The following is a 10,182-nucleotide window of genomic DNA, read 5'->3' as shown; positions in this document are numbered from 1 at the left end:
ACACACACACACACACACACACACACACACGCGCGCGCGCGCGCGCCCGCGCGCATGTACAGCTGATGAAATCCACTCTGTGCATTGCACCTGGGTCTACTTCCTGCTTTGCTGTGTCACCATGGGGGGAAACTGGGTGATGGGTCCATGGAATCTCCCTGTACATTGTCTTTTGCAACTTCTATGAGTCTATAGTTATTTCAAAATAAAAAAGTTTGAGAGAGAGAGAGCGCGTGCGCGATAAGATCATTGTGGCTGCAGAGTGGAGAATGGTGGGAAGCTTTGCAGTGGATGCAGAGAGAGATGGGGCGGGGGGCGGCTTGGACAGAAGAAGATGTGGAAGGACTGGAAATGTCAGTTAGAAGTGGAGCAAACAGGGCTCCTCAACAGGTTAGGTATTGCCAGGGCGGGACAGGGTGGGCGGGTCAAGTCTAACTCAGGTTTCTGGCTTCAGCTACTGGCGATGCTGCTAATATGCTCTAAGTTGGAACAAAAGTTCCAGCTGGCTTTAGTTCTGTGAAACACGGCCTGTTAATATTAAAACTGGGGTCCTTTTCTCTCTCTCCTCTTTCTTAGGCGTGGTCAATAGCACAATAGTATGTGTTTTTCCTAGACACCAATTCTCAGAACGAAAGCTGCTTTAAAGTTGTACCTGGGCTAACTTTGCATTCCAGGAAGGGCCCCCCTGTGGCTCCTGGTCCTAGAAAAATCAGCACCTTTGCAAGTTATCACCACCCAGGTGAGGGTGACGGTAAAATACACTCTACACTGGGACGCGCTTCTATCTGCATGAGTGGTACCAGCTCCACATGGTCTGCACCGGGGTTGCCTGACGGACACGGAGAAGCCACTGCTGATGGGGCTGAAACCATAACCGGGCTCGATAGAGGCAGCGAGTGTCCATGCAGTGTGGGGCCTGGCTCTGCGCCAGGACACGCAGCTGCCTCCCGCCCTCTGCTGCTGGGATTAGACCACGTCCCTGCCTTCTTGTCCAAACTATAGTCATTTCACTGGAAGCTGTATTTCGAGCCTGATTTGATAGATGCATTGCATTATCGCACTGCACGTGTTGCCTTTCCCTGTAAATCTCTTATGAAGCCCAGGGAAGGAGGCCTTCGAGAAGGCATGGCCTACGAGGGGCCCCAGCGTGAAATCAACACCCTGCCCAGGGACCAAATGACCCACTTCAGCCCTCCCTCTACTCCGTGGACATTTATGGAGGGCCTACTGTGTGACAGGCATGTGCCAAGGGACTAGGGGTCTTGTGGAGGCCACTGTCCCAGACAGAGAGACACCCAGAGAAACCTGGGCCCGGGAGCCCCTTTCCCAGTGAGCAGATCACTTTTGAGATTCCACATAATGAGATTTTCCAGGTGCAAGTCTCCGAATGACACCAACAGCTCAACACGGCCCTCTGGGTGAGAGGCGTCACTCTCACGCCTGGGAGAAAGAGCCAGAGTGTGAGGAAGAAGCACACCGGGATTCACACCGTCCAAACCGCCCACCTACAAGTTCCCACCCACTTGTCTCCAGTGCATCTCGGCCATTCCCCGTAGGAAACACTTGCTTAGTATCCGGCACAAGATCCTTATTTCAGCCAGCCCTCACCACAACCCTATGACTTACGGCTTCTGCTCTCATAAACTCTATTTACTTTACTCCAAACACTCTTCCAGTATTTAAAAATGAGCATATGCTTTATGGAGCTAGAGTCAATGTGTTCATGCTATTTTGAGCTCTAGGTTCTGTGTTGTGTGTTTTTTTAACTTACATTATTTCAAGTGCCATATCCACGTTAATCAACATTTTCACACAGCATCTTACTAGCTAGCTCCTATTCCATTATGTTTGGGTGCCATAGTTTGCTAAGTTGACAAATACTTTTTAAAATATATTCTCAGCACGCTCACTGCCTGAGGGGGGTGCCTGTGCAGTGACCCGGTGCCGGCCCTGCCGGGGAGCAAACCCTGACATTTCATTTCTTTTGCTCAGTTGCTGCCACAGATCTTTTCACAGTAGCTGCCTCCAGCTAAATGCCAGATTGCACCTCAAGAATGCGGGGAAGCTAATTTCCACTCCTGCCACTCACCCATCTCTTTCTGTTAGAGATCAGTGGAGGCAGTTTTAGCACTGGGAAAAGCAAGTCGGGCTGCTTGTTGGTGTTTTATTTTTATTCCTACCCATGTCCTTTTGTGGTAAATGTCGTCTCCAGACCTAACTGTGGGGGCCATTAAATTCCCACGATGCTGGAACACGCAGGCGCTCCTCTGTGGTGAATGGATGGAGACCCCACGCCCTTACCTTGGCCAGGAAGAGCCACCACCAAAGGCCCAAGCAGCCGCTGTCCCCACTTACCTCCTCTCAACCCCACTGCTCCATCCGGACCTGGAGCCAGTGTTCCTGGGAGCAGCCAGAGGCACCCTCTGAGAGTGGAGGCTGCAAAGGCAGCGCAGGAAACCTCTGCTGCGCTATGTCACATGCCGGGCCCTGGGCGTGCAGACAACGTCACACAGAGGCAGGCGTCACGCTCTACGCGGGAACAGGACAGCTGCGTGGAGAGCAAGCAGCGGTGAGTGCTGTAGCGCAGGTGTTCCTCCGGTGTGAAGGGCATTGTAGCATCTGCCCCTGCCTCTCTTGTCACCTTGGGATCTGAGGGTTCACAGCTTCCCTGTCCCCAGCCGGACAAGTGGGGGAGCTGCCCAGGAGGCTGGAAAGCCTGAGTAGCCTTGGTAATTATTGTTATTTCTCATCATCCTGTTGGCCTTGGTGATTGGTTCAAAGATTAGACACCTGACCTAAACAGTTAATAAAGCAGATGTGTAGGGGCTCCTGGGAAAGAAAAAGTCTCTCTTGGAACCACAGGAAGTGACAGAGGGTGGGTGTGATCGCAGGATGCTGGCAGCTGTCACATGTCCACCTGGGAATGGGGCCAACATCACGGGAGGAGAGAGATTGGGGCCCAGCCTGAATCCAGCCAGACCTCAGGCCAGGCCTACAACTGCACTTTTTTGTTACATGATTATCCAAGTTGGCTTGGTTGGAAATTTCTCTGACTTGCAACACAGTAATAGAACTTGATCACTGTCTGGCTGGGAAACGGGCAGGCAAGCAGGCAGCTCTACTGTGGTGCGATGGGTGCCATCCCCACGGAGTTAAAGCCAAGCGGGAGGAATGACGAGCTCTGACTCGCAGGCAAGGGGCTCTTCAGGGCCAGAGGCAGAAGGGAGAGCCCGGGACACCGTTCCCTGTCAGGAGCCTTCCTGGCAACTGGGGAACTGAGAGCTGTGTACCTGCCCTTCCAGCCTCAGATAGGAAAGCTCCCCAGAGAGGGCGTTCCTTGCCTCGGGTCATAGAGTGATCGGTCCAAGTTGGAGCCTGAACGGAGGCCTTAATTTTACTCCAACAAGGCTTTTTAAATTATTACTGTAAATTCAAAGAAGGGTTTGTTATCTTTAAATGATCATTATCAGAGTCATTGGTTAAGCCCTCAATCAAGCTTTTCTCTTTATCTGGACTCATTTTCTTTTGTTAATTCACAGATGGGGGCGCCTGGAGGCCCCGCCTTGGGAGCAGGTTCATAGGATCCCATCCGGCCTCTGGCGGTGCTGCTGAGCCAGGACCTCAGCTGCTGCGGACTCTGAACCCAACACGTTGGATGCTGTCTTCAGGGCCAGTCCCCAGGGACTTACAGGTTCCTAAAGCAGAAAACAAATCCGTAGCTTCATTCATAAGTTCCAGCTGACCTACCACCCCCAGCTCATAGACCTGCTTATTCACACCCAGCACTGCCTGCTCCTGGGCCCAGGGAGCTAGCTCACAACTCCTGCTGTCTTTCCCCCTTGACCCCAGGCCACTCGACTGGAAACTCTGCTTAGCCTCTTGCATCCTGGGGATACTACTGGTCAACCCCAATAAAGCCACATGCTAAATTTAGCACAGCCCTGCCTGTGGAATCAGGCTGCACTGACACCCAGTGACTGTAGTCTGCTAACACCTCCAACTGCTTGATTCCCGCTGGTTCCCGCCTCAGAGTGAAACTCACATTCTCACTTGCAATCAAGCTTTGATCTTTGCTCCCAGAGCTGCTCAAGCCACTGGTAGAACCACCCCCCCCCACACACACACACACACACTGCCCTGGAGCAGACACCTCAGTGCTTCAACAGCTGCACACAGAAAGAGCGAAATAAATTGTTGGGCCGAAGGGACAATAAATGCTAAGACTAAATTAGGACCATAGTTTAAAGATTATCTCAACAATTATCTTGTTAAGGATGTCAGTTTGAGGGCGAGAAGCAAATCGTGGCCAGGATCTAGGGACAAATGCCAACATCTAAAGCCATGGCCTCCCTGAAGATACCCCCGAGGGGCCCATCAGCCTGGGGCTGCAATCTTGACTTCTTTCCCTCCTTGTCACACTCCCCAGGCCCTGACACAGGAACAGCAGGGGAAGGAAGTGCGGTCATGAATGACTCACTCCTTCAAGTGCTTGGTTCTCTGTAGTCTCTGTTCTCCCGGCTCAGCCTTCACAAAGCAAGTCGTTAATTCCTATGATGCACTGTCGAGACTGATTTGACATGAACACATCTTCATGCGTTTCTGAAAAGCTGACACTAATATGTTGGTGACGTATGTCAACTCAGTCTCACCAGGGGATGGCCTGGAGTCCCTGCCACCCACGTGAAGGCTCAAAGACCCGGGGAAGTAAAATTGTGGGTTCTCCTGGCAGAAACAGGGTCCGCCTGGATGGCCTGGGGTGGCCCACGGGGAATGGAATAAAGGACATGGGTGCCCTGACCCCAGAGGTCACGGGAAGGCTAGTTTCTAGAAATCCAGGACAGACGCACAAAGCCCTGGGCCAAGGCTTTTTGCGCAAATCTTCATTCTTTCAGAAGGGCTTGTCAGTGTTCCCTGTGTCCTGTGTCACAATGCGGAAGGCTCGGGGTGTCAGAGGGCATGCTAATGATTTCCTAAACAATCCCTTCCCACCTCCTCGCCCTCAGGTCTGCAGGTATTTCCCCAGAAAGGGTATTTCCCCAGCTGAAAGGGTATTTGGCTCTGAGTGGTGCGCCTTGCACTTTCACTGGGGAATTGGAATGAGGTAGGCATTGTCTTCTAAAACCTTGCCTGCGGCTCTCTAGTGATATAATAGAAAAAAATTGAAAATGTCCAGGCCTCCGGGCAGAAGACTGGAGGTTCAGATGTGCCACTCAACTCTGACCTTGAGAATATCAGTTCAACCCTTGGAACGTAGAATTCTTATACGATGGTGTTGTTGGACAAGAATCATCCTTAAAGTCCATACTAGGAAAAATTTGCTAACATTTCAAGCATGTTAATGTTACTCCAGAGTTCACAGATGTATGTCTGATACATAAAAGTTAGAATAGGCTGGAGTTCATAGAAAACGAAAAGCAACCGTTGAATCCAGCTCTTTCCTTCATGAGCAGTTTTCAGTAAACTCTTTCTGGCAGCAGCTTATCTGCTGTTCAGCCTCTACTCTGCCCCACGGCTAGCTGTGATTGGTGGAGAAGTGGGTTCTTTTCAAGCTCTTATCACTGGTGCCGAAGGCCTTTGCATGTAACTCAACATCCTCTCCATCAAATGCTACACCTCTTGCCCAGGTACGGGCTCATGCTTTGAAATGCCATCACTCTGTGTCCAGGAAGACAGCAGCTTCATAAAGATGCTCTTTGGGATTGTCTAACTTAAACTGTACCAGTTCACCAGTGACTTTCCTCTTTGTTTGGATCCACCTTTACACTGGCCCTTGACAAAAGCTACAGAGGGACCTCCCCCAGCGCCCCCCCCCTCCCCAGGTTGCCTGCACTGAAACCTGTCTTTCCCAGTGGCTTTCCTCTTTGTTTGGATCCACCTTTACACCGGCCCTTGACAAAAGCTACAGAGGGACACTTCAGATAAGAAGGTTTTCTCTCAGAATCAAAGCCCCATGATTGCTGCCTCTGGCCAAGTCATTAAGAGGAAGCCATCCTGCAATCTGATCTCCAAGCAAGGCCAGGCCAACATCTTGACTGTAATCTCCTGAGAGACTGAGCCAGAACCACCCACATAAACTACTCTTGGATTCCTGACCAACAGAACTATGTGTGAGATAAGACACGTTTGTTGTGTCCAGACATTTAGTGGTAGGATAATTTGTTATGCAGCAATAGATAACAGATGCACTTGTTAAACTTTTAAGAGACTAGATCTTGGCTCTTGCCTGTTGCCTAAGAATATTATTGCTAATATTAATTCCTTTAGCAGGGCATGAAATGGGGGGAACCCCTCCACAATATCTATGTATAGCAAATCATCACACTGTATGCTTTAAATACATTATACTTTAATTGTCAATTATACTTCAATGAACCCTAAAAACATAGAAATCACAATATTATGATTTGAGTATTTATTTGAGACCAAGCTATAGGCCAATAATACCACCTCGGTGTGCATGGGCTCCTTCACCTGCCTGAGGAAGTACCTATACGCCTCTCTGCATGTTGGAAATGTTGCTGCTCTTCTGACAGCAATGTCCAGGGCTCAACCGCGGCCTCCCATGTAGTTGGTACTCGCTCTTTTTCTCTGGAAAAGGACCTGAATGCCCTGAGGTAAGTTTAAAGGATCAATTTTAGTTTTTATAAAGAGATGAGCTGGTTCTTTATAAGCTTCAGCTTTCATACATTTAGACTTGATACTGTCAGCTATTTGGAGGAAATACCAGAGACGTAAGCTTTACATAAGTGTTCTTAAAGCTCAAGACTTAGAATGACCGGAGAAAGCCTTAGAAAAGCCATTTCCAAACTTGCAAAATTGACAGCCACCACCACAACCACCATTCCCAAAGAAAACAGCACACCAAGTAAACCCTCTACTCTGCCAAAATGAACAAAGACAAGGATCGGGCTCAGTGCCCTGAGGCTGGCCTGCAACCTTGACTTTCTGGGCTGCATGGGTCCTAGGATGACGCTGGTCTAATTTGGGGAGGAAGTGAGGTATTTTACTTCTCCTCTAGGTTCATGACTCAGAAACCAGACATGCAATAAATGCTCACTTTGGGGGGTGAGTGGGGAGGCGGGTGGTAGAGAGTTCAGATCTGGCAAGAAAAAGAAATTATAATTTAAAACAAGAAAAAAGAGACATCTTAAAAAGTAGCTGGGTCACACCACTAGAAATACAAACTAGAAGGCTTAATGCCAGAGCCCCACCAAAAGCTTAGGGTCTCCCATGCAGTCCTGCAGACTCACTCACACGGTCCCAAGTCCGGCGCTTCCTGCAGTATCCCCTGCCCTTTGTTTGTTCCTATGTTGTCAGGAAATGCCCAGCAGTCAGCGACATCACTTCTCTTCCCAGTTAAGTTCTGCCCTTCTCCCCAGTCCCAAAACTCAAAGCTTCAAGGAAATGAAAGACATATCTTTCCTGTAAAACAGTCCTGAGAAATTCTGACCTGACACACAACCATACAGTGAACTCCCTTTTCTATGGTACTCAAAGTGACCAGGAGTGTTAAATCCCATTTGACCCTTCCAGTATACAACTGGCAGAATGCACTGGCTGAGGGCGTATCTGGACCCCTCCGTCTACAGAAGTGCCCATGTGCTATGATCCCAATTCTGCCATTTCACAGAAATGTCTTATAATATAATCCAAGTGTTTGCTGTTGTGGTCCCAAGCCTTCCTTCTGGGAGTCACCCTGGCTTTTAATATCCAAACAAAATGGTGTGGTGTAACTAGAAAGGACAGGGGCCAGGCAGCTCACAGAAATATGTGTAACTTAGTATTCAACAAAATGAACATTTTTTTGAGGACCTGATATGTTAAAAAAAAAAAAAAAAGCTTTCATGCTAGGTGCCTATAAAGTAAACAGAGTTTAAAAAGTGGAGGTCCCGCCTGACTGGTGTGGCTTAGTGGTTGAACGTTGACCTATGAACCAGGAGGTCACAAGTTCAATTTCCAGTCAGGGCACATGCCTGAGTTGCCTTGATCTCCAGTGTGGGGCCTGCAGAAGGCAGCCAACAATGATTCTCTCTCATCATTGATGTTCCTCTCTCTCTCCCTCTCCCTTCCTCTCTTAAATCAATAAATATATATATTTTTAAAAACACAGTTTTGGCCAAACCGGTTTGGCTCAGTGGATAGAGCGTCGGCCTGCGGACTGGGAGGGCCCGGGTTCGATTCCGGTCAAGGGCATGTAACTGGGTTGCGGGCATATCCCCAGTGGGAGGTGTGCAGGAGGCGGCTGGTCGATGATTCTCACTCATCGATGTTTCTAGCTCTCTATCTCTCTCCCTTCCTCTCTGTAAAAAAATCAATAAAAAAAATATATTAAAAAACAAAACAAAACACAGTTTTTTTTTGTTTTTTAAAAAGTGGTGGTCCCATCCTCAAGAGCTTTTATACTTCAATGAGTTTTCTTTCACACTCACCTAAATCTCAGAAGAGCACAACACCAGGGAGTTGGGAGTTCATTTTCAGTAAAGGTTGGGAGTGAGAGGGCTCCAGAGGAAAAATGACTTCAGACAATCAGGAGTGAATCTTGGACTAGAAGCCAGTGCCCACGTCTCTAAAACATCAGGATGGGCTGCAGTAGGAATAAGCACACAAATTAATAGATCAATTATTTGCTGTTTCTGCAGGCGTTGGAACCATGTCACCTCCCTTCTCCTAGCTGTGAGCATTTGTCATCACATTTTGCTCATAGGAGGAGTTGGCAAGCCCGTAAGCACAACCAAACACTTCAGTGACATGAGATGTTGCTTCCTGGGACTGTTTCCCCATGAGGAAAGGTCCCACTAACCTATGGGGCCTCAAACAAAGTACACTGGGTTCCCAATAGTTTCAGATGAAATCAAGTAGAAAATGAAAGTCTAGGGAAGGAAAGAAAAAAAAAGGAGAAGGCATCTTATCATGCTCTTGACAGGGGTGCTGGAAAGACAGGAAGACTCCGCTGTTGCCAGGCAACTCCCCTCCCTCTCTGAGCTTCAGGTTGGGGCCCTGACTGTGGGAATGACTTCCTTTGTCCTCACGTGTGCCTCCCTGGCTGCCAAAATGTCCTCTGGCAGTCTGTGTGAGACCGGAATCCCTTTCCTGATTTGTGCAACCCCGGAAATGTCTATTTCTGAGCCTCTTTCTTTCCCAGGAACCCAAAGTCCTTCTCTGTATGTCATGGATGCCATATAATCTATATGCAGACAGCACGTATGAACACATTACACATGCAAATCGAGTCAGCTTCTTGAAAGTTCTCTGTTCCTTCCTTGCCAGCTGCCAGACTTGGTAGGCCAGCTGACACCCAGCCAGGCCACTTTGTTCATTATTACACAAAACCAAGTTTGGCTCCTCTCTTCCTAAGAATCACAGAATACAAAGGCTGGGAAGAGAGGGGATCCCTCAGCCTTAACAACTCTATCCCTTTCGTGGGGCCTTTAGTAAGCATGTGGCCCAGCTATTGTAAACCTGTCTTCCTTGTGATGGAGCACTTGCGTCTTTATTCTTTGGGCAGCACTGAGACGGCGTCTAAATAACGGCTGGGTGGATGTGAGAAGGGGCAGTCTCGGCCTCTGGGGCAAATGCCCATCAGGTTTCTATGTGGCAGGGATGCGTGTGGCATGAAGATTCAGGTAAAGTGCACAGAAACAGCTTATTATCAACATTCTTTTGGGCAAGATTACAAAACGAAGTCTTATTTTAAAAAAATAAAAATAACAGAACCTCAGTCCATCTGCTGTGTGTTGCTGGCCAATACTGTGTCCTTTCTCACATCAGTTTCTTAGACTAAGCTACTTAAAGAAGCAGGAAATGAAGAAAGGCAGAGAGTTTACAGAGGGAATCCATGTAGAATCAGTAGAAGTAGAATGAACTTTGAATTAGAGCCACTTAGGTCCAGGTCTTTATGGCTGTGTGATCTTGAGCAAGTTGCTTTACCTCTCTGGGTCTCTAGTCATATGACCTTAGGTAAGATACAGACAATGATCCCACAGAGTTGTAGAGTTAAATATCACATGTACGAAACATCTAACATGGTGCTTACCACATTTGCTCAGCAATAATAACTATTACGATGATTACTATATATCAGTTTCTAAAACTACACTCCTTTTTTGACATTTTTTTTAAAAAGGCTCAACCAACAGGAAGACTAATAACCAGAGAAGATGACCTTCCTCCTGCTGCTCATTC

This window comes from Myotis davidii, unplaced genomic scaffold, assembly GCF_000327345.1.
Source record: "Myotis davidii unplaced genomic scaffold, ASM32734v1 scaffold2131, whole genome shotgun sequence".
NCBI lineage: Eukaryota > Metazoa > Chordata > Mammalia > Chiroptera > Vespertilionidae > Myotis > Myotis davidii.
The sequence above is the reverse complement of the archived record's forward strand: the minus strand, read 5'-3'. Positions refer to the sequence as shown.